This window comes from Tamandua tetradactyla, chromosome 5, assembly GCF_023851605.1.
Source record: "Tamandua tetradactyla isolate mTamTet1 chromosome 5, mTamTet1.pri, whole genome shotgun sequence".
NCBI lineage: Eukaryota > Metazoa > Chordata > Mammalia > Pilosa > Myrmecophagidae > Tamandua > Tamandua tetradactyla.
Genome location: NC_135331.1, coordinates 153,154,454 through 153,181,041, shown reverse-complemented (window position 1 = coordinate 153,181,041; position 26,588 = coordinate 153,154,454). Strand labels below are relative to the sequence as shown.

The 26,588-nt window shown below is 37.9% G+C and overlaps 1 pseudogene; it reads right to left on the bottom strand.

The window, feature by feature from the left end:
* Positions 1–23,306: 23,306 nt before the first annotated feature.
* On the bottom strand, positions 23,307–25,276 carry LOC143682822 (elongation factor 1-alpha 1-like; annotated as a pseudogene).
* Positions 25,277–26,588: the final 1,312 nt, after the last annotated feature.

The window sequence follows — 26,588 nt, the reverse complement described above, 5'->3', positions numbered from 1 at the left end:
ATGAATTTAAATAATCAATCCATCTATGGTTTATTCCATCTACAATTGACAAAGGAATTTGCCTTCAGGAATGAGAGAGTTTCATTCAATCAGCTGAAGTCTTAAAGGGAGAATTGATAATTTTAGCAGTCAGAAAGAAGAATTTCTATCTCTACTTCAGCCAGTCAACTTCTCCTGGGGAATTCATCAAAACCTTTATTGGACTCCTTACTTGCAGGCAGCCTTGCAGAATTCAAATTTGCCAGTCTTGTCAGTTCCATTTTTCTGCAGAAGCCACCTGGATAAGAGATTGAGAGTTTCTTACGGAGCTGCATACATATTTACCACACAGCCTAGAATCCCATCACTGGGGATGGAATTGGACAATAGAAACTTAAATTTACACAAAAATGTGTACATGAATATTTACAGCAGCTCTCTCCATAATCACCCCAAACTGAAAACAATCCGAATTGCCTTCAGCAGTTGAATCAAAGACAGGCAATAAGGAAATGGCATCATTCTTCACTTGTCAATGGTGGGAAGACACATGGGTTTTAAGAACTTTCCCTGAGAATCAGCGTCATTTGGTCCTTTTGACACCCATGAACATTGGAGCTTCCTCACCTCAGAGGCAGCAGTATATTCAAGTACTCTGAAAGCCAGCAGTCCAATTGAGAGCTAGCCATTACAATAGTTTTGTAAGCACATAATTTCCTATATTAATGCCCATCTTGTCTGAAATGCCTAGAATTCTTACTGTTTTTCTGACAAGACGATGCTCTGATAAAAAGAAAATATTATCTTCACTTTGCAAACGTAGGTGCTGAGGCATAAAGAAGTTATGGGGCAAGAGGCAAAGCCATGGTAAGACTGTAAAGTCAATACTCATGTACATTCTGTACCTTCAGAGTTTCTGCTGGTTTTCACAAAGGAGCTCAATTAATGTTTCCTGAAAAATACTGTAGTGTCAAGCCATTGCCCTTGAGCATCACAACTCAGGCATAGAGTGGGTTGTACATATAATAAAAATATCAATTTCCCCTTTCATAACAGGAACAAGACAATACTATGGGAATACATTTTAAATATGTATAGTTTTGGGAACTATGCAAGCAGAGTAGCTCATTAAATATCAAGTGGGATCACAAATTATTTCTTGTCCAAGAATAATAAATCAATAGGAATAACATAGATAAGATGACAACTTTCAGGAAATATAACTGCTTTTGATAATGTAAAAGAGGGAATAAATGGTGCTTCAGGTGACTTTCTGAAAGTTAAGAAGTAAAGAAATGGCAAGTTAAGGAACCAGAGATCCACAAAGAGTTGGGAACCACATGGGCATATATGTGAATTTCTTATTTTGATTTTGTGAAATCATATTATTTCCTCTTAGATAAGAAATCTGAATTGAAAGTACACATTTTAAAAACCGATTTGGTTCATATTTTAGTAGCATTCATTGTAAGTGATTTGCTAATCAATAAACTTTAGATTTTGTTCCTACATCTGTTTCAATGAGGGTGAGTTTAATCCCACTGTATAAAAAGGAAAATAAATTCCTAAATATTTTAGATTTAGTCTACTTCCTTAAGGATAATATAACCAACGTGAAAATGTGAAATTTTCCATTTTTATTTTACCTATTTCCTTTAAGAACTGCTTGCTAAAATTGAGTTCACTTTTTTTATATACTCATTGGTTCACATACTAACAATAGAAATAATTTTAATTTTCCTTATAGTCAATACTTATTAAGGGTCTCTTGTTAAATTAGGCAGTTGATTATGAAGATTTGTGGAAACAAATGCAATAAAAATACGAATTCACTAATAGCAATTTGAAATAGCCCTATTATTTATGGATAGTAAATGCTTTATTTAGCTTTCACTTTAAAACAGATGCTACAAAATTCAATCTAATACCTGTTTTTGAAATATGCTCATAGGCTGTTATGCATTTTTATAGCCATATGGCTTTGTCTGCTAATCTAGTAATTTTGGGTAAAAAATAAGCAGTACAATCATCATAATTTTGATGTATTAAGATTGAAAGTTATCCGAATGGAAACTTATGTATTTATACTTTAATTCATAAATTTCCTAACTGGTGATAAATATATTACAGAGAAAAATAACTACAGAGAAAAAATATATACTTTTACAGTTGAACAGTTGTACTTACAGAATGCAGTACACCAAATGCGTTATGAATTGTGTTTCTATCTCTGACTTCAATGTAATAAAATAAATCAATTAAAGAAAGTGAGAAATCAGAGAGTAAAATAAATCCATATGCTTATAAATGTAAAAATCATATTTCTAAGAAATCCATGAATCAAAAATAGTGCCATAGGAATTAAGAAATAATAAGAACTGATCAGTAATGAGAATATGCGAAACAGCAAAACCTTCAGGGTGAAAGTAAATAGCACTTGGAGGGAAATTTATCACCATAAATGTGCGTTTTTAAATGACCAAAAATTGTTGACATAAGTATACATTTAAATTTAGGTAGAAAAACAGGAAACTACACATAAAAGTAAATAGTTAAGATTCAAAAATTAATAAAATAAAACAATAAACAAAAACAAAGTTCTTTGAGAAAACTGACCACCTAAATAAAGTTTTGAAAAATTACAAAACAACAGAAATAATAAAAACTAATGGAAAATGCATAGACAATTATAATAATTGTATTTACCTGTATTAATTTACTTAATCTGTGCAATATCCCAAAGGAGTAGAAAGTATTGCTAATCCTAATTTATAGATGTCCAAAGTCACACAACTGGCCAAGTTCACACAGTATGTCAGCAATTGAACTAGGAATTGACTTTAGGCAGTCTGTGTCCAGTGCCCTTTTGCTTAACCATTGAATTACTCTTCTTCATCACTAAGTAAACAACATTTGATTCAGGAAACTTTGATAAGACAATAGTGTGAAGCAATTCATACCAACAAATTAAAAAAAGAAAAAGACTTGTGGACAGGATGTATCTTGCTTAATTCTGACTTTGATGAGGAAAGGTTTCTCTAAACACTTCTAGATTACTCTTTTCCCCTTCATTCACTCTTTCTAGGCAAGTAGGGATGATTCGATTGATACATTTGGGGAGAGTAAATGATACACCATTGTGAGCTCAGCTCAGCTCATTTCTCTTGTATTTCTCCCTCGTCTGGGATATATAGAAATCGGGGTCTTCCTCTGTGCTCAGCAGGTTCAACCTGGGGATAACTGACCACTTTCTGAAATTCAATATTAAGAAGAATGTTGTTGGCTGTCTCCTCAATCATTATCCGATATCATCTTCATGAGCAATAAGGTCATAGTTTGCTTTCCATCTGCCTTCATCTTTTGTTTTATTTTTCCATTTCTTGGGAACATGAGGAACTGAGGTCAAGTGAAACGTTCTTTTCAAATATCAATGCCTGGTTCATGGTAGATAACTGGAAATGGAATTTTGCAGAGGAAAGATAACATGAAGAGACAAGGTTTCCCAAAGGTGCACTGTCCTAGCATTGGCCTTTTGGCCACGGTGGCTTCCCACGACTCTCGTTATACAGTGACCAGGTCACCAGGTGTATGGATGGATTTAACTTCAAGCCTTAGAACTTATGGGAATTCTGGTGTAAGTATCTGAAGTTTATGGTGGATGGTAAATTAAGACAAGGAACTGGATATATATAGTTCTTTTCCAAACTTTTCTTTTCTTCTTTACAGCTCTGTAAGTGCTGCCATCATATGAAGGAAAATGCCTCAGAAGGAGAGAGTTATACTTGCAACAAATCTCCTGTGACTGGCAGATAAGTTTCTAATTCTGGCATTCAGGATTAGAAAGTTTTATTATGTGCAGATATAAGCTGTATCTTTTAATCTAAATTTTACCAAAAAACAAAACAAAACATGGTATTTTGATCTCTTATTTAATCACTAATTTATTTGATTTTCAATTCATTCGGAACACAGGTATGGAAGAGGTATGGTATGCACTGGTCACTTCAAGCTTCAAAATCTGGTGCATGAACTGAACTTATTAGATATATACAAGAAGTGGAACTGGGAATATATAAAGAATATATGGAAACTGAAGCTTCTGGCATAATAAGGGCAGGGGACTTTAGATTTTTTAGCACTATTCACAATAGCCAGAAAGTGGAAGCAACCCAAGTGTACATTAAAAGATGATTGGATAAACAAATCGGGATATACATACAATGGAATATTATTGACCTGTAAACAAGAATGAAGTTCTGATAAATTCTACAGCATAGATTAATTTTAAAGACATCATGGTTAGTGAAATAATCCAAACACAAAAGACAAATATTGTATGATTCCACCTATATAAAATAGCTAGAATATACAAATTCATAGCTATGGAAAATAGATTACAGGTTATCAGGGAATAGCAAGGTATGGAGGAAGGAACAGGGAGTTATTTTTAGTAAGTTGCAAACTTTCTATTTGGCATGATGAAAAAGCTTGTGTAATGAATAGTGGTTATGGTAGTCCAACCTTGTGACTGTAATTGATACCACTGAATTGTACACTTGGAAGTGGTTAAAATGAAAAATGTGGATTTGCATATATGTGACCGCAATAAGAAGTTAAAATCAATCAATCATTCTATCAAATAATGGGTGATAATGGAAAAATATCTTACACAGAATAATTCAAATAATTTATGTATCTACTCTGCCCACAAGAAGGGACAGTTCCCATCATCTGCCATCCATTTACTTCATTTTTGGAAGCTCAACTGAGCATACACAGGGGTTGAATGCATTATATTTACAACTTTTTAGCAAGACTGTATTTTCAAAACAAGTTTTTACAAGGAGCTAAAATTATATCCAGACATTAACATTTGTTAACTCTGAGTGCTGAGCATTTATCATGAATTTTTTGTACTTTTAAAATACTTGACTCAATATGGTCAATACGTGGAATAATCCTACCTTTCCACAAAACTCTTCTTGCCCTATGCACCGCAGGTGATGGGGTAAGGTGCTGAAAATAAGGAAACTAATTAAAATACTCCATAATTAAGGGTTAAATCCTCATATTCCTTCTTTCAAAAGTCAGAACACTATCAGTCTGGCTGCTATCTATGTAGGAAATAGGAATAAATTCTCTGAAAAATTGAAATTTCCCAGAATAAAAATTCCATATGTAAAATATATCCTTGCTACTCGCACTTCCACCCTAGCCTATTGAAAATCATCACTCCAGTCATAGAGGTGTAAAGATTTGTGCAAGAATCTCCAAATGCTTGGTGGCTCTCAACTTTGTGTAGAAAGTTATATCAAGAGAGTGATGCTAAAACTAACAATAAAGAGTAGAAGGAGAGAATTAGGATGGCTTTAAGTCCTTGATGAATATAGGTGACACATCTTACAAAAGTGAATGCTTTCTTTTATTTTTTCCCTTCTTTTCCTTTCTTTCTTTTTTGGAGGAGATGGGGAAAGGAGAGTAATGAATCCTATCTTATACATGTTTACTGTTAAAACTTCATGAATAACCTCGAGTTCTGGGATGTTTTATTATTTTATAAAGTGTAGATAATGAAAACATTTCCTCATACTCATTTTGACTTAGTTATTTATTGTTATCATAGGCTATTAAACTAGTTTTTAAACTTCTTAACCATTCCTGTGTTTCACTTTCTTCATCTATAAATGGTGGTGGGATAATGTTGGTGACAATTAACCGAAATGATCCATAGAAAGGACACAGCATTGTGCTTGGCATGTAGTAAGCAGTCAATGAATGCCAGCTATCAATGTATTTATTTTTAGTAGTTCCTTTATTGATAATCATTGAATTAATCATCCAATTTCCTAAATTAAGTTGTTTGTCAACTTAATTTAAATGCCAGATATATATACTGTAATATGAAGTGATAAATGACAAGGATCATTATCTCAAGCTTTCATCTTTAACGTGTTTCTTTTTGAGGAATAATGTTACCATTTCTGTTCTAAGATATGATTGTAAAATGAAAATTTCCATTATTAATATTAACAATAGAGTAGAGGTGTCCGCAGCCGTCTCGTTCGGCTTCTGATCCCCGGCCGGCGAAGGGAACAGGAGGGGAGAAAGAGACGGACGCAGGCAAACCAGCTCGAGCGGCAAACACGGGTTCGAGGCACGCAACGGTTGTGAGCACAGACCTTTACTGGAGTTAAGCTTGCATTCTCTGTTACAGGTTCCACGCGGGACAAGATACCCCACGGGGGAACAACCTCTATGCGGCCATCAGGTACGGCTCCCTGTGGGTCGTCTCCACCCACCCTGTCCGGGTAACCTCTTATATACTGTGCCCAAACCCAATAGGTTAGTGCCACGTATACAGAGGTGATTGGAAGATAGGGTTGGTGGGCGCGTGCGTCATACGCGGAAACAGGATGCGGGCGCCATCTTGACTCACTTGATGGGCGGGAGGAACTCTAGAGCAGGCTGCGGCGTGTCCACTAGGCCCGACCCGGGAGGCGGCTCTCCACATCTCCCCCTTTTTTATTTTGACCCAGTGTCTCCATTGATGAGTGAGCTCCCGTGGGCCACTCAGGCCCACTACATGTTTTGGTGCTTTGGGGAGTCTGGACTAGGCTTGCTAGGCACCAACCAGAATGCCTCCTCATATAGAGACCGGAGAGCCCGTGAACTGGAAACCACGTGACTTTCCCTGCAGTGCTTCACCTCGCAACTGGGTTAGGAGGGGGGCAGGAGAGCGGCAACCAGGGTCGAGAGTGTCACTAGGCATCTCTGTGCAATGGCTGGAGCCTAGTCTGGCCAGGACCGTTACTCCGCCGTAGAGATTATCCTGAGACTAAAATTATGACTCCTGGCGCCGCCTTTTATACCCGGGACGTGGCCATGGGCTTTGCAGCAGATCCTGTTTTCGAGCGCCCCGCCCTGAGTGGCCGGGACGGGTCATACGGTGAGGGGAAGGACTGGGTAGCGGGACGGTCGTTGCCAGGAGCATCAGGGGCGAGTGACATAGCCAACATGGTAGTGACACGTAATTGCTGCTGTGTCTGGAACAAGCGTTCTAACAAACATTTAACAGTGACTAAGCCCACTAATAGTCCCACCGCTACGAGAATCCAAGTAGTCAAATTGGGCCAAGAGAACCAAGAGGTGACTCGGTTCCACAGACTTTGTACAGTCTCGCCCAGTTTGGAAAGGTCGAAGGCAACGGGGGTTAACTTGATCTTCCCAAGCACTTTAAGGTCTGATTCCACCTGTTGGGAGAGCGGGGGGTATTAATACTGGTCCCCCTTCTAAACAGTCGAAGGGTGACCGGCGTTTTCGTTGCCATCTCGTCAGTCGCCGCCGTCATCAGCAGAGTTGGAGGCCTGATCTGATGGTTCAGGTTGAAGGCTTGTTGGTTTTTTGGGCAACAGCTCCTTGGCCTCCTCGGGCGATGTCACGGTTCTCACCAGTCTTTCCGGAACCCACACAGGTTGACGTCCTGGTTCCTGGGGAAAAACACAAACAGAGCCTCTGGCCCAGCTGAGCACTGGGTCAGGGCCTTGCCATTGCCCCGACAGGACATCCTTCCATCGGACCAGACCTCTATGTGGAGGACTCGGAGTGGTGTGTTGAAGGGCAGGTGTCATTCCCTGTGAATTTTCATTTAAAAAATTGTACGTAAACAAGGCTATAGACAGTTGAGCCTTTGGGGACAGGCCGTGACCTATTCCCCCTTTCTGTTTTTTAAGTAATTCTTTGAGAGACCTGTGTGCTCTTTCAATGATTCCTTGCCCTTGAGGGTTGTAGGGGATACCATGTTTTAATTGCACTTCCATATTTTCACAAAATCTTTGGAAGGCTTTGCTGGTGTAAGCGGGTCCGTTGTCTGTTTTTAATATTTTCGGCTTACCCCAAGCTGCCCAAGCGGCAAGGCAGTGTGCAATTACTTGGTGGACTCTTTCTCCTGATTCGGCAGAGGCAAATAAAACTTGAGAACAAGTATCCACTGACACATGCAGGTATTTAACTTTACCATACTCTGAGTGATGGGTGACATCCATTTGCCAAATGTCTCCTGGAATGAGGCCCTTAGGGTTAACTCCAACCGAAGGGACTGCTCTCTGTTCTGCACAATCCCTGCAAGCTCGGACTATATCTCTAGCAGCTGCACGCGGTATACTAAACCGCTTAGCTAGGGTACCTGCATTGATGTGAAATCTGTCATGGAATTCTCGGGCTTGCTGATATGGTGTCAGCGCAGGGAAGATGTGTGGCTGTCGAGTGGCTACATCTACTATGTGATTTCCTTGTGTCATGGGGCCAGGTAGGCCTGTGTGGGCCCTAATATGAGTTATGTAAAAGGGATGTTGTCTGACATGTATCGTTTCTTGAAGTTTGAGGAAGAATGTACTTACCGTGGAGGAACATTTTATAATGCCCACAGTTTCTAAAATTTGTACAGCATTTACAACATAAATGGAATCAGAGACAATATTCAGGGGGCCTGTGTACTCGGGCGGGAGGCTCGGCAGTAACTGCCCCTCCCCCGACCAGCCTGCTAGGGGTTCCGGGTCTCGCAAAGGAGGACCAGTGTAACTACTCGGTGCGGCCACCAGAGGGAGCCCTCGGAGAGGGCCTTTGGTGGAATCACCCAAACCGTCCACCGGAAACTGTTGCGTCCCTGGGGGCGCAGCAGCAGACGCTGGCGGGGCGGAAGGCCGCGTGGGTGAGATAGGGAGCCTCTCCCAGTCGATCAGCGGAGGCGCGTCTGCACCCTCGGTCTCATCATCACCTGACTCTGATTCAGAGCTGTCCGAACTAGCGCTTGACTCTGGCGGCTTGCCCTTACAGGAGCCGTCCACAGACGAAGCTGACTGAGTTTCTTGGAGCGCGTGCCGTGCCTGTAGCAGGGCAGGAGACGGGCTGAGGCCTGTAGTAGACTCTGCCTCAAGACAAGCACGAACAATCTCCCAGATGGGGACCAGGATCGGGTCCATACAAAGGCCCGTCCGGCATGCCCGTTCTATGTCATTACCAAGTTTTAACCAAGAAGGTAAACTGAGGCTCCCGGAGTGGGCGAACCAAGGTGCAAAAATAGTAACATCGTCAAGGAACCGCAGGAGGGAACTCTTCCTAACCGAGATACCCCGCTGCTTCAAAAGGGTCTTTAAGGGAGCTAACAAAGGTGAACTTCCTGACTGCCCCATGCTTGCAGTCGGCACTGTACTTTAATCACTCGGAGAGCTCTTCCGAGTCCCCGGGGCTACCTGAAAGCCCGCAGGCCTTAACTCTCACGTAATAAGAAGTACTCACCTCCTCGCGGTGATCAGGCGCGAGAAGTCCGCTGCGAGCTCGGGATGCACGTACGGCTCTCCTCGCAGAAGAGGTGTCAAGAGAAGGTTCCCCGTACGGGCCACCACTTGTCCGCAGCCGTCTCGTTCGGCTTCTGATCCCCGGCCGGCGAAGGGAACAGGAGGGGAGAAAGAGACGGACGCAGGCAAACCAGCTCGAGCGGCAAACACGGGTTCGAGGCACGCAACGGTTGTGAGCACAGACCTTTACTGGAGTTAAGCTTGCATTCTCTGTTACAGGTTCCACGCGGGACAAGATACCCCGCGGGGGAACAACCTCTATGCGGCCATCAGGTACGGCTCCCTGTGGGTCGTCTCCACCCACCCTGTCCGGGTAACCTCTTATATACTGTGCCCAAACCCAATAGGTTAGTGCCACGTATACAGAGGTGATTGGAAGATAGGGTTGGTGGGCGCGTGCGTCATACGCGGAAACAGGATGCGGGCGCCATCTTGACTCACTCGATGGGCGGGGGGAACTCTAGAGCAGGCCGCAGCGTGTCCACTAGGCCCGACCCGGGAGGCGGCTCTCCACATAGAGGAAATAATGCTGCTGTAATACAATGTACTCTGCGATATCGGAGTTCATGTTAGTTTAAATAAAATTAAAATGTCACAAACCTAAGGTCAATCAATTTATGAACTCCTTTGGTTTATTGTATTATCTTTTTGTATCTAAATAAATCCTTTCGCTTTTAGAAATAGTCATGCTTTATGGTTTCTGGTAAGTGAAGTCGATTATTCTGATAGACTTGAATGTTAACATTTGATATTAGTACCATTATCCCAATACAGCTCTTTTTTTTAAAGATTTCTCCAAATACTTTCTGTTAGGACATACACAACTGCAACTTGAATTGCAATCTTTTCACTGTTCTTAGTCTGTGAATAAAGTAATATCTTAAGTGTAAATGGGTGAATCAGACCTAGCAATGTATAATATTTGAATTTTGTAGGAATTATTAGATCTATGCAGAAATTGTAGGTTTATCTATATGCGAATGTAAAGCAGCCATCTAAAAGCATCAGGCAAAACGAAAATCAGACCAAAATATTCATTTTTTTTTCCAATGTCCATTCCCATACATCTGTGTTTTAATCAGCATGTGAGTTTTGTTCTGCTCTGTTTCCATTCTGGAAGTCTTACCCCTCTGATGAATGCAATACTGGCACAGAATAAAAAAGCTATTTTGGGTGTTTATTTCCATAATGCCAAAAGATTCATATTAATTCCAGTATTTGATTAAGAATTGCCCAGGAGACACAAATAAAAATCAGCTGAAACTAAATACATAATTTAAAGATGAATATATATGTAATATAAATCAAAAACAAATTATACATAATTACATAATACATTATGTTTAAATGTACAAATATAAAATGTAACATAAATAAAATACAGAAAATTATAAACATATTCTAAAACATTAATTAAAATATACATTAGCCAATATATAAAATTGAAATATATTACTTCTATATTATGAATTAGTAACAGATACATTCTCAAAATAAGCCATATGAAATACAGAAAAAGTAATTTAATATATAAATTGAAAATGAAATATTATCTTTAAACATATAATTTTTTTTAACAGTGCATTAAGTTTGCTGTAGTTGAATTGCAGCATCTTTTTCTACTTTTATTTCCCAATTAATGAAAAATCTCTTTATGGTGCTATAGTACAATATCGTGAAATTTAATGTGAGCACAGTACAGGCCAAAACACTCAAGCTCAACAATCTTAGGGTTTCTTCCTCGTAAGTAGCCAGTAATATCATGTGCTGTCATACTGAGACATTCATGGTATATGAGCAGCAAGGGAAAAATTACATTTATAACCCCCATTGAATTTTAAGAGACAATTCTTGGTAGCATCAGGCCCCTGCTGGCTGAGCATTGTTTTGTCTAAGGCAAATAAATTTAGAGATAGAAGCTCGAGCAACTCTGAATTGTTTTGCATAATAAGGTGGTATTTTAAATCTGGGTGACAGGAATTCAGAAGAAGAAAATAGGAAGCCGTGAAGCTAACTCTTGTGAAGAGAAGGCAGAAAACAATAATTCCCCTTAGATATAAAAGTAAGAAAGAAAGGAGACTTGAGAGATCAGACATATCTGCTTAGTGTTTTAAAATAGTTTGCATTGGTGTGTGCTCAGGGCTAACAAGAGTCATGAAGTCTAAAATAAAAGAAAGTTCTACAACAAAGCTATTAAGGCTAATAAACAAATTCAGAAAAGTGACAGGGTACAAGGTGAACATCCAGCAATCAGTGGTGTTTTCATACACTAGTAATAAACTACAAAAGGAAATCAAGAAAAATATACCATTTGCAATAGCAACTAAAGTTTCAAGTATATAGGAATAAATTTAACCAAGGATATACAAAACCTGTTCATGGAAAACTGCAAAGCATTGTTGTAAGAAATTAAAGAAGACCTAACTAAATGGAAGAACATTCTGTGCTCATCAACTGGAAGACTAACTAATGTTAAAATGCCAGTTTTACCCAAATCCGTTTACAGATGTAATACAATCCTCATTAACAAGCTAGCTTTGAAAAGAGAAAAAAAATTGGAAAGCCAATCGTCAATATAGGAGGGTAAGAGGCCCCACATAGACAAAATGATCTTGAAACAGAACAAAGTTGGAGGACTCAGATGTCTTGATTTTAGAATTTATTACAAAGCTTGAGTAATCAAAACAGCATGGTCCTGACTACAGGACAGATGTATAGACTAATGAAAATAGAATTGAAAGTTCAGAAATAAACCCATACATCTATAGCCAAATGATTTTTGACAAGGGTGCCAAGTCCAACGAATGGGGAAAGATGGTTTCTTCAACAAATGTTTCTGGGAAAATTAGTTGTCCACATGCAAGAGAGTGAAAGTGGACCCCTGCTTATACCATATGTAAAAATTAACTAAAAATGGATTAAATACCCAAATATAAAAGCTGAAGCTACAAAACACCTAAAAGAAAATATAGAAGAACATCCTCAGGATCTTGTATTAAGTAACGTATTCTTAGACTTTACACCAAAATCATGAAAAACAGAAAAAATAGATAAATGGGACTTAACAAAATTTAAAACCTTTGTACATCAATAGACATAGTCAAGAAAGTGAAAATACAACCCACAGAATGGGATAAAATACGTGGAGACCATATTTCTGATAAGGGTTAAATATCCAGGATATACAAAGAACTCCTACAACTAATAACAATATAAAGACAAACACCCAATTAAAAATTAGGCAAAGACTTAAGTAAACATTTCTCCAAAGAAGATATACAAATGGCCAATAAGCACATGAAAAAAAATAGGTCATTAGTATTGCCATTAGGAAAGTGCATGAGATACCGTATCACAGCCACCAGATGGCTATTATTTAAAAAAAAAAAAGAAAATAACGGTGTTGGTGAGGATGTGGAGAGATAAGAACCCTGGTTCATTGTTGATGGGAATGTAAATGATGCAGTTGCTGTGGAAAACAATTCAGAGATTCCTTAGAAAGTTAGGTATAGAATTGCCATATGACCCAGCCATCCCAATTCTAGGTATTTACCCCAAAGAATTGAAAGCAGAGACTCAAACAGGTAATTGCATACTGAGGTTCATAGCAACATTGTTCACAATTACCAAAAGGTGAAAGCAATCCATATGTCTATCCATGGAAGAATGGATAAACAAAATTTGGTATATAGATACAATGGGATATTATTGAGCCATAAACAGGAATGGCTAAGACATGCTACAACATGGATGAATACTGAAAACATCATGTTACATTAAATAAGAAGACACCAAAATACAAATATTATATGATTTCATTTATATGAAATAATATTCTTATCATTTAAGAATAGAAATTCAATAATTCAAGACAAATTCATGGTCAGAAATTAGAATATAGGTTACCAGGGGCGGGAGTTGTGTGGGAATTAATGATTAACTGGTATAGAATTTGTTTGGATGATGGAGAGTTTTGGTAATGAATGATGTTGATGACAGCATATTATGAATGTAATTAACACCATTAAATTGTATACTTGAAAGTGGCTAAAATGGGGAAGTTTAGGTTGTATTTATGTGACCAGAATAAAAATTTTTAAAAAAGCAGCATAGTACTGTACAAAACATTTTTGGTAAAAGAGTGACTAAAATTGAGAAAAATTATACATGAATTTTCTGGTCAAGTTTTAAGTTTGCAACATTAAAGTTGAATTGCCATGTTGATGCCATTCTATGTTCTCATCAAAGGAGCATATACTTTCTGCCCTTTTCTATTGATTGTACTTTCATAGAAATGTCTTTTTAAACAAAATTATTTAGAATTTTTAGTCAATTCAGGAAGCTGTCATCTCTAAAACATTATCCATAAAGTTTGAGATTTGAAGTAAAACCTCCTTGGTCTTTTGCAATCTGCTTTGACTTAGTATTTGGGTATTCTACTGAGCCAAATATTTAATTTCAGCTTCAAAATAAGTAGTTATCAGCTTCTTAAATTTTAGGAAAAGTGGAGTATTTCAGATCAACCTTCTTTAAGTATAGCATATGACAGAAATTAAACAGATTCCATTATTACATTGATGCTTGCAAAATGGTGATCTTCTTAAAATTGTGTCATTCTCAAGTTTTTTGGTTTTTGTTCTTTATACAAAATGTTCTGGGATATTTTTTCCATTCCCTTCACCCGACTAAAAGCGAAATACAATTGGCATTGGTTAGACATCAATTTTTAAAGAACAAATGTTTTACACAATTGTCTAAGAGTAATAAATATATAAATATAGTAGAGCAGTTTGTAAACTGATAGAAACACTAGTATGTTTCTAGTTCCTAAGCATTCCAGTTCAAAGGTTATTAGGAGGTGCCGGATAAGGATGCACACTAGAGGAGAAGAGTGGGGGAGTTCTACTGGGGAGAGGAGTGTGTTCCTGAGAGGTGATGGCATTTCCATGTGGGGAACCCTCGTGTGAGGTACTGGAGCCTGAGTATGGTTAAGAGGGCACCCACGAGAGAGGATCACCTCTGGCGTGGTTTCAGAGCCAGCCAGGATGTGAGGCAACCCCAGAGAGGGGCAGCCCAGCTTGGGGAATCAGAGCCTAAGTGGAGTGATGAAATCTTCCTTCAGAGGAGGCTCAGGGGGTGCTCAAGTGGCTCTCAGAGACCTCAGGGGGAGGATAGAGTGAGGAAGACATCCACAAGGAGAGGCAGCTTGGCAGGGGGCAGGCGCAGTGATTTGGGCATCTGCCTGGGAGAGTTATGGGTTCATGGCCATAGCCCTGAGCAGGATAAGGAGGCATTTCTTGCAGGTGAGTTGTCTGGAGTAAGGTGCTGGACCCTGGGCAGAATGCAGAGGTATCCACTTAGAGAAGCAGTGGGACATCTGACCAGCACTTTGTATTGAAGCCCTATACTTTTGTCCAAGGAAAAATGTGCATATAAGAAGCTTTTCCAGTTCAGTAAACTAAACTATAGAAATGAAGGAATTTTTTTTTTTTTTGGTTTATGAAAAGTTTGTATTATTTTTGGAGCAAATCATATTGTTTTTTTACATCAAGGATAAATACTGGTTCTCTACCATTTAATTTATTCCTTAAACACATATTTTATGATCATCTACTATTTCCTGGCACTTTATAAAGAGTGTTTCCTTTAATTATCACAATAATCCTCTTTACAATGCCCATTTTACAAATGACAAAGGAGAGATCTAGAAAAATTTTAAGATACAAATGCTTTTCAAATAATAGAATTAAGTACCATATTTTTCAAAGTGGATTAAAAGAGCTATAGATTGTCTCTGTGCCAGAGGGAACGTATATTCAACTCTGCAATAGTATTCAATTGTATTTCCTTATGGTGTAGAGGTTTATCTTTAAAAGAAGTGGTTGTTTAAAAAAAAAAGCAAAAAAAAAAGTGCTTGGCTAATTACTATAATCAAACTTATTCTGATTGGAGTTTCATGTTACATCTTTCTGGGGAGTTGTTAAATGCTGGGACCCACCAACAGAAAAGATACTTTGAGGTCAAGTCCATGCATCAGTACCTTATTTAAGTTCTTCAGATGACTCTGGTGTGCAACCAGGGATGAGTTTCACCACCCTAGACTGCTGTGGCAGGAGTATGGAGGAAAGTTGAGGGAGCCTTACTAGAGGATGGGAAACCAAGTGAGACTGGTGATGTCAGTCAACTTTCATGCGGTTTTCAATCAAATGTTCAAGGTATGATGCCTATGTAGTTTCTAAGTTAGGCATAAACAGGCTGAGTATAATATAATTTACCTGGTGTGCCAGAATCCAAACACATTGTTTGTGTGTGTGTGTGTGTCAGAGCCTGGAAGTAAAAGATCTTTGAATGTGTAACATTGCAGATAAAAGTAAGATCAACAAATAAATTGAACTGCTCTTCTGCTATTCAATTAATGCTAAGAAAATTGATTAACTGCCATGGAGTATTCTTCACCTTGTGTGACAGTTCTGAATTCTTAATAGAGTGCTCAGGTATATCAAAGAATTTCAGCATGCTTGCTTGTTAAATCTTTCCTAAACAGAAGTCAGATAGAGAAGGATAAATAAATGAACAAAGAGCTTTTATAATAGATAATCATGGATCTGAATGAGATACAAATACTTCACAGAAAGAACTGTAGTATTTAACTATTTTAGGATAATCTTGGGGAATGCTATTTTTAAAAATCTAGAAAAATGCCATTTAGAATCATGAACAATAAAAATGGTGATACATGAGTAAGTCTATTCTTTACCAAATTGATTTTGGCTATGGCTACATTCATTAATAAATACTTTCCCCCAAAAGGTGATAAAAATTATATCATAAGCAGCAATATAGTAAAGGATTAAAAGCATCACTTTTAGAGTCAGAGAAGCTTGAGTTTGAAATGTGGCTCTGCCATTTGGAAGTCATGTACCTTTGAAAAGGTACTTCAGGTTTTTGAGCCTATTTCCTCATCTGCAAAATTGTGTTAAAAATAGTACCTACCTCAAGAAACAGTTGTGGAGAATGAATTAGCTAATACATACAACGTACCTAAAAACTGACATCTAAAACATAGATGCTTTCAATAAACATATGCTATTGTTATTGTACTAATTTAACATGCCAGTAGGGGAATTTGGAGAATAACAGGCTTTATATAGAATGCTATTTTTCTGAGAAGTCCAGGCTTGTAATTTGTTAAGAATTGTATTACATATTTTATACTGGATACCTTGTGAGTGAGAGTATTAGTTATGCAGGAGTAAAGACTTAATCTTTTTAAACTGAGAAAGAATATACTCTAAGACAATTCAAATGCTCTCACTCACAGATTCAATAAAGTAAAACAAATTGACAGAGATCGGGGTTCTCTATTCAGTGATCCTATAAGTCTTGCAGGCAGGGCCCATTCCACAGACTTTCTATTTTACTTGAATTTTTAGAGAATTGTAGAAATAAGTGAACCATTACTATCATTACCACACAGAAAGCAGTCTGAAACCTGTAAGGTTCTGGAATGTTGGTATGAAAAGCCAGAGGTCTTCCAGGTATCTTTGGAGAATTAAGTTTCCACAAACTCATTCATTAAACCCATAGTATGCTGAATGCTGGAACTTACTTGAGATACTAAAAAGCTTAAACGGTCATTTAAATTTGATTTTGAAAAATCTTGTCTTGCTATTTTTAGTTTTTATTTTACTGTTGCCATGAAACACTTGACCAAGTCATTGTTTTGTTTTTAAAGTCCATCTAGCAAAGTACAAGGTGTCGTTTACAAGATGATGAACAAATCAGACATGGTTGTTTCCCTCATAGACTTATTGTCTAATGAGGAAACCAAGCATTAAAAAAAAAGGCAGAAGTTAACAGGAAGTAAATGTGGCTGACCTAACTCTGCTAACTAATTATCATTCTTGTTGCCCCCTCTTTTAACGAGAGAAAAATAATATGTTCATTTAGGATCCTCATGAATATAAAAGGTTCAAGTCCACCTAAAAACCCTACACAAAGGATTCTGGCCAACCACAATTCACAAGTGAACTCATGATTGGAAAGATTATTCAAAATCTTAAGAATACCAAGATCGTTCTGTCTGTAGCATAGTGTGTATTTAAGTAAGTGCTATGGTGTAGATTCATTTGACTAAGGTAGAATATATCCAACCAGCTTTGATAAATAGGTGTTATTTATCACCTATTTTGGTGGAATCTGCTGGTGATTCATTAAACAAGAAATATCTTCATAGGCTTGTACTATGGAGAGTGGTGGGAAAGAGATTAGAGATTAAATAGTTTCTCTGTTAGAAAAGTTTAGGGGACAGATCACTTCCTAAATCTGTTTCCGATTTTAAAGTCAAGGTGGGCAAAGACAGGACAGAAATTTTGATAGCATATAAATCTCCCTTTGATTGGACACTGCAGGGAAACTGTTTTAAATCCTGATAGTAGAAATTTTGTGAAATCAGAGATTTTCTGATTATGGTTTAGAATTTAATTAGGTCACCCTTAAAGAAATTTAAATGGCCAGTCACATTGACACACCACAGAAGACCATTTTTCTTCCTTTTCTTTGGAAAAAAATTTATGTAAAAAATGGCACTTAAAATGATTTTCATTTAATGAAAGGAATTCTTTAAAGGGATGTCTTTAAAGAATTGCTTAAAAAGCCTATGTGAAAAAAAAAAGGCTATGTGAACATCTGAATTTAAAATAATATATTATTTTTTAATTTATCATATTTCATTGCATTTCAAAAAGGACAGTTGGCTTTAACTAATAATTTAGCATGGAATTTTGTTTCAGGACAAAAACCATGGATTCTTTTCCCTGACACTCTCTTTCAATAACCAATTCCTGAGACGCTAGGCTTCCAAAGAGAAACAGAGTTTATGTCTAGGTGGGTAGTAAGGAGAGCAGATAGCCTAGCAGCCCAAAACCTGTGTCTCCAAGCTCCAATAATTCTGATAGTTTATTAGAGAAAAACATCGGCAGGGTTAAGGATAATGAGCATAGTGGCCCCAGATGATGTAATTAGAGGTGATGTGATTGTTGAGCATGTGCAGGTTGATTCATGCTTAGTCACATGAAAGAAAATGGCAGAATGAGGTACAGATGACTTGTACATTAGAGTCTAAGCTACTGAGCATGTCAGGCAGACCCACTTTGGTTAGATCCAGTCTCAGTCTTCAAGATAACTTTAGATGTGGGGTGGGTTAGTTTTGGGCTGACCTAAGAACTTTCATTAATAAACATCAGGGGCTGTCTTTACTGATTATAAGACTCTAAAGTTGAAAAACTGGATAACTGGGTACAAATGAAGGTTAATCACAACGTTTTCCAATCACAGGGGCAGAAGTTTCCCTCTGTCTACTCCAATATGCCAGGAAGCAAAAGGAATATCAGTATAATGATCTAGTAATCGAAATCATCCCTTAAATTCTAATTTCTCAGTTACAATTTCCAAAATAAGGAAAATACATATTATATCATTTAGGTATCAAAATCAATCTCTCCAAGAATCTTTACAACAGTTTCATAAATGTGAGATAGACCCACAGAAGTGATTCTTATCCCTACTGTAAATGAAATTACCTTCAGAGTTTCAAATAACACAAATGCCAGTCCCACCCCTACCCCCACCCCTCACAGACCTTCAATATAAGGAACCCTAAAAGTAAAGTCTGTAAGTAAAAAACAATCTCAATGCATGCTGTGATGACTAGCATATCCTGGGAGTTTCTTAAAAATGCAGAATCACGGGCCTTGACTCACCAGCTGAATCAGAATCTGCATCTGAACCAGGATCTTGGTCATTCATAGGTATGCAAAAGTCTGAGACACCCCTCTCTCTAAGACACTTGGCTGTGTAGCAAGAGAACCATTTAGCCAGTAGTACTGTTAGGGTCGCAGCTCCACAGGGATGCCCAGATGTTGGGCCTTGCTTTCTACACAAGACACAGAAGATTGTATCTTATTAATGTCTTATTGTATAGAAGGGGGGAAGAGACTGTTTGCTTGGAAAAATAAGAAATATATATATATAAAATAAACATTTTAAAAAGGCATTCTTTGAAGAAAAAATTTAGAGAATTTTGACGTATTTATAAAAAAAATCAAACTGAAAATACAGAGAAGATGGACAATACACATTAACATCTGGCATTTAATTGGGAAAAAAATCAAGAATCTTAAATGCAGAGTTAGTTGGTTAGAGGAATCTGAAGGGAGCAATCCACTGGAATGGAAATTAGTATTTTCTAATTAACTCACTGACCAATTAATTTTGGCCTTGGTCAAGCTACCTCTCTCAGCTTCTCCATCGTACATTCAGATAAGAACTATTATCGCTTCTTTTAACAGCTATGTAAAAACAAATTAAGAGGACAGGCCATGGTGGCTCAGCAGGCAAGAATGCTTGTCTGCCATGCCAGAGGATCTGGATTCGATCCCTGGTGACTGTCCATGTTAAAAAAAAAACAAAAAACAAATTAAGAAACTTTAAAGTAACTTTGGCTCCTCCGAGGGAAAATTATTAAGTTAATGGTATGTAGGAATAATATTTATTAATTCATCCTATCCTCCATAGGAAAATAATGACATTTTGTGTTTACTCTCTTTCTCACTTTTTGTGTTCATGTGTATACCTCTGTCTATGTGTAAATATTTCTGAAACTTAGTAATTTTAGAATATAAAGTAAAAGGGAAGATAGAAATTTACTTAGTAATGATTATTTCAAAACTGTTGCTATATTTACCTTTCTGTGCTCTATTTTGAGCATCCCAACAGAAATATTATGTCATTTATTAGACTATACACTTATAGCAAGTCAATAAAATTGTTTTAAAAGAACTAACATGCTTCCTTTTTATTCAGAGAGCTAGAGAGCTAGAAAGAGTGATTCTCCCTTATTTGCAATGTAAAAAAAAAAGCCAGACACACAGCAAATTCATAATTTTTCTTGAATCTATCAGAGATCTGAGATTGCAACATAATAAACTGATGCAAAATCTAAGGAGAGGCAAGGAGGGAAAAGACAGGGGCATTGCCTCGGGCAAAATATGGCCAGACACTGGAAAGAGAAGTTCAGCGAGGGTGAAAGGCCATGGGTGGAAGCCAGCTGAGTGTACACACCAGTGAGGTAAAGCCCCTCAGGCTACAAATGTAATAGGAGTCAGCATCTCCTTTCAGGCTTTTTCTCCACAGACTCCACTGGATAGTCACAAACAGACTTGGAGAATTCTGAGAAATTCTCTCCCTAGGTACAGTACAGGGGGAAAGTGACAACAGTAGCCTCTGGGGTCTGGGAGGATGGGGTGGGGAAGGAAATTGTGTAACCCTTTGCACTTATATCCCCTACCAAACAAAAGCCTTCATCTGTAGGGAGAAGGGCAACAAGTACTGTTGCCATTGGGCACTGGTGAAAACTCACTGTAGGTAGAAGTAAAAGTAGAGGGGAAAAACTCCTATACCTGGGAGAAGGTCAGTAATAGGTGCTGGGCTCAGAACCATAGCACGTGGCAAGAGCCCTGAAAAGACCGCACCCAGAGATGTGATACCTGGCCAAGACTGAGACTTTCTTTGAACAACAAAGAACACGTCTTCCACCACCAGGCCGACAAGCATAGAGATCTTGCAAGAGACAGACCCTCTGAGATGTACTGCCAAGGAAAGACCTAATGCTGAGGATGGAGCTAACATTAACAGCGGAAAAACACTCTCTGGAAAACTAGCTTCTACCCTCAACATGAGCAAGTAATTATTTAAAGGCATTTGAAGCTGCTGGTGCACTAAAGTTAATCATAGCAAGACAATAGTCTCAAACCCAGTCCAACTGGGCTTGATTAGAGCAACTCAAACCCCTTCACTCAAGACCTTGCTGAAAGGCACGCCTATTTCTAGTTATAAAACTACTTTCACCTCAGTCTTTTCTATTGCGCATAAGATATCCAGCTTTCAACAAAAAAATTATGAGACACACAAAAAGACCAGGTAACCATAGCACACTCCCAAGAGACAAAGCAATCACGACACAGATCTTAGAACTATATGCAAGGAATTAAAAATCTTTAATATATTAAGAACTCTAAAGAAAAGGTGGACAGCATGCAAAATCGAATGGATAATTTCAGCATAGAGATGAATAGTCACTGCTTGATAAAACAGATTTAACACCAGTCCTTATGTTCATCACTGTGGCTATAGAAATGTGTGGAAATCTTTTCCCAACCTCAATTCTGTATAGATTCTAATTAGTGACTGAGCCTAAGAGTAAATGAAACCAAACACACCTGAACCTGTTAAAAAGGATTTTTTTTCAAGTTTATCATGGCTAGTCTCAATGTTAAGCTGTTATAATTCCTGAAATTTTCAATATTTTGAAAATAAAAATTTTCAATATTTTAACATTTAGATAAATAAGAGTGAATTCTATTATAGGATCAGATTTTGATGTTTTATAACTATGGGACAACAGTGCTGGGGTTATTCAGCCTCGGCCTCAGAATGTCAAAGCCTCTTTCATATCAATATTTCAATAATCTATTGTTTAGGATTCCCCCACCCCTGCCCCACTCTTACAGAGTCTCAGTCAAAAACACTAATTTCTGTAGTATTATTTCAAATTCACAGAGTAATTTCTAATATAAATGTTAAACATTATATTTATGTGAGAAAAAATAGTCAATGACATCTGATGCATTACTGTAATGCAGCTTAGTTTGTTGGTTTTTAATTTTGAATATATTGTAGGAGTGAGTTGTGGGGAAAGTAATACCATCTATTGTAAAAAAGAACTCATTTCCAGATAGAGTCTGTTTACGCTATTACTTTTGTCAGAAACTGTGTAATTGACAATAATTTGCTGGCTAATCTAATTAAACTATGAACAAATGGTGCAAGAAATCATGAAGCATTCTGGGTAGAGCCCTGGGTCTTTCTTGATGGATATTACTAATGGTATGAAGCCCCAGTGTTCTGAGTCATTATTTTAAGCATTGGATGGTGAAGAGAGAATTGAAAAATCATTTTTGCAGTAGTTACACGTTTAAACTCCCAAACAGCCTTATTTGAGATAAGAAAATATTTAAGATGTGATCACAAACAGGAGGAGTTTGTTAGGTAGCTGTCAAACTACCACTGAACCTGAAACTGTGTCCTTAGTCAATGCGTCCCCTGCCTTTTGACCTCCATGACTCCCACATGTTTCTACCTTTCTCTATTTGCAGACTCACACCAATCTTCTTTCTGAGACCAAACAGGCTCCAGGCTGGATGGAAATATGAGAGCTCTACCTTAGAGGCCAGTTATCTTGGCATTAAGCCTCATTTTTCTGCTGCATGGTTTAAATTACCATATTTTAAAGCAAATATATGTCTGACAAGCAGAAGTGTATTTGGTGGAACTAAAGGCAGGCTATATTAAGTCTTTCAGAAAATCTTGGATTCTTTGTCATTGTATCCATGATTTTTATTCCACTATCGGTAGATATGACCCTCTCTTTCTAGCCCTTTCCAGCTTCACCCCACCCCAACTTTTGTTCTGCCATTCATTCATAATATATTGATTTAATCAATCATTCAATAACTATTTATTATAGACATACTGTTTATCTCTGCAATTTTAGGCACATTGGTAGTTTGCAATATACTTGACAAACTCATCTGTTTTGTTTTTTTCCCAGACTGCCGAACATTTCTCTTCATATTTTTCTCAATAAATTTTGTTTTAAAGGGTCTCAAAATTCTGTGACAGATTTTTGGTCATTGTTTCCATTTAAAAAAAGTACCAATTTTGAAACTAATAACTTAAAACTGCCACACAAAAACAAATGGTCCACAAAACATTCCTTCTGAAGGTTTTATGATGCATTTTTATCATTAACTAGTCTTTTACTATTAAATATAAATAGCTTATTAAGAAAAGTAGTTCTGAGGCCTTTCTCCCACCACTGATTAAGACTGGGATGACAGGTGTTATGGACAGTAGTCATTTAGCTTTCTGAGCTTTCTGGGAAGACCTGGTGGCTATGCCAGCTCCAGCAGCCTTCTTTTCCACTGCCTTGATGATATCCACAGCGACTGTCTGTCTTATATTATGAACAGCAAAATGACCCAGAGGAGGAGAGTCAGAGCAGCTTTCAACACACACATGGGCTTACCAAGAGCCATATCAACGATGGCACTATCACCAGATTTCAGGAACTCAGGGTCATCTTCCAGCTTCTTGTCAGAATAGTGATCAATCTTCTTCTTCAGCTCAGCAACCTTGCAAGCAATGTGAGCTGTGTGACAATCCAGCACAGATGCATAGCCATCACTGATTTGGCCTGGATGATTCATGATAATCGCCTGAACATTGAAGCTACCTACTTCCACTGGTGGGTCATTTTTTTGTGCTGTTACCAGCCACATTGCCATGATGAACATTTTTTCAGACACATTCTTGCCATTAAAGCCCACACGGTCCCCAGGAGGAGCTTCACTCAAAGCTTCATGGTGCATTTCAAAACACTTCACTTCAGTTGGCATGTTGACCAGAGCAAAGATGACCATAATGCCTGATTTGAGAGCACCAATCTCCACTCAGTGCACAGGCACAGTACCAATACCACCAACTTTGTAGACATCCCGAAGAGGCAGATACAGGAGTTTTTCAGTTGGACGAATAGGTGGTAGGATACAATCCAGAGCTTCAAACAGCATGGTTCCATTGGCATTGCCATATTTATGGGTGACTTTCCATTCCTTGAACCAAGGCATGTTAGCACTTGGCTCTAGCATTTGTCACCATTCCAACCAGAAATTGGCACAAATGCTGTGTCAGGATTGTAGCCAATTTTCTTAATGTAGATGCTGACTTCCTTGATTTCCTCACATCTCTTCTGGCTGTGGGATGGCTCAGTGGAATCCATATTGTTAACCCCAATTTTATAGTTTCCTAAAGCTGCCAGAATGCAATATACCAGAGATGGAATGGCTTTTAAAAAGGGAATTTATTAAGTTGCAAGTTTACTGTTCTAAGGCCATGAAAATGTCCAAATGAAGGGATCAACAAGAGGTTACCTTCACCCAAGAAAGGCTGATACTGTCTGGAACACCTCTATCAGCTGGGAAGTCATGTTGCTTGTGCTCCTGGAGTCTCTGGCTTCTGGTCACCTCTTTCAGCTGGTCAGGCACACGGCGATGTCTTCTAGTTTTATCTCCTCATTTCATAAGTCTTCCCAGCAACATTTTTCTTCTGCATCTCCAAAGATCTCTGGCTTGTGGGCTTTGTCAGCCCTAAAGTTTTTCCAAAATTGGTTCCCTCTTAAGGGATTTCAGTAAGCAACCCCATCTTGAATGAGTGGAGACATATTCCATGGAAACTATCTAATCAAAATTTACCAGCCACAATTCAGTGGTCACATCTCCACGGAAACAATAAAAAGATCCCACCCACAATATTGCATGAGGATTAAAGAACATGGCTTTTCTGGGGTACAGGACAGTTTCAAACTGGCACAACCAACCATCAGTTGTTTCCCACCCAGTGTGTAAGCCAGAAGATCATGCTCATGGTTATTCCCAGTCTTGGAAATACCAGCTTCAAATTCACCAGCACCAGCAGCAACAATCAGGACAGTACAGTCAGTCCGAGATGTACCTATCATTATGTTTTTAATAAAGTCTCTATGTCCTGGGAGATTGGTGATGGTCACATAATATTTACTGGTCTCAAATTTCCATGTCAATGGTGATATCATGCTCATGTCCAGCTTTCAGTTTATTCAAGACCCAGGTATACTTGAAGGACCTCTTTCTCATCTCAGCAGCCTCCTTCTCAAAATTTTCGATGGTTCTTTTGTTGATTCCATCACATTTGTAGATCAGGTGGCCAGTAGTGGTGGACTTGCCAGAATCTATGTATCTGATACGTCCAACAAGGACGATGCTGATATGAGTCTTTTCCTTCCCCATTTTGGCTTAAGATACAGTGATATTTTTCACAACACCTGTGTTCTGGCAGCAAGCTCACTGTGAAAAAGCCATATGCTTTTATTAACAGTTTATTTGTTTGCAGTCATCCATATGTAAACTCCACCAGAGCAGATATTCTGTCTTGTTTATTCTAGTTTGTGCCTAGCACAGCACCTAGGATAAATTAGAGGGTTTCAATAAAGTACAGGTTTTCAATAAATCCATCTTCATTTCTCCAAGATCTGCTATATAGAATTCTCAGTAAATGTTGAATGGATAAAATAATTGAATAATTAATGCATACTAACTTATTTTTTATCCAAACATTTTTGGATTTTTTAAAACCTTTATCAGACCATCTGTCCAAGTTTCTGCCTTCCAGTTGTTTAGTATCATACTTCTTTCTGATACACTTGCCTGACTTTATAAACTTTGCTTTTAAATTTAGCTTGCCTGATCAGCCGGTGTATCCTACCTCAACTTTGTGTCTCTAATCATCAGTTCCCTTTCCAGTAACCTTGCATTTTAACTCGTAACTATTCCCATATCTGGCCCTTTTTGTTCTACCTTAATTTACTGCTGTCCAAGAACCGCTGTAATAGCCTCTGTCAATCCTGGGCTTAATCCTTTGGGCTCAGGAGGTGTGTCCTGCCTTGAATTTTGCAACTGGTGCTCGAGTTTAAATAAGGTCATGTCAGGAAAAATTTTCTGATTTAAGATTTTGAGTTTGGTTAGTTCTACAATCTGAGCGTACTCAACACTTTTCTCCAAATCCATTTTACTCAGTTTGTTTCATTTTGAATGTGTCTATCTTTCTCATTATATGAAATTCTGTGGATAACAGGGACCATGTGAAATCATCATTTTATTTTCTATTTCTTCACTATCATCTTAGCATCTAGCTCAGATTATTCACAATAGTTGCACAATATATAAGTAAAATCAAAACCAAGTAGTGAAATCAAGCAGTGAAGCAATAAAATAAAATAGGGAAAAATTTGGAAAATGGTTAAATATTTTTTATGTAACTTCGCTACTATCAAAGACATAAAATATCTAAAAATCTATGTTTTTAAAGTAGGCTGTAGTGTATTAAGTCAAGCTTGGGATATGAAATTAGGCCCACGTGAGCCCTCCAAAATATCTATGTATTTTAAATCGATCAGACCATTAATTTTAGATTTTGTAACATAAATTTTGATACACAATTTTAGCCAGGATGGAATTATCTAAAGACCCTCAGTTATTGTTGATGTCCAGAGATGTACAAAACTGATACTTAATGTAGCTAAAACACATTCTTTGATGTTTC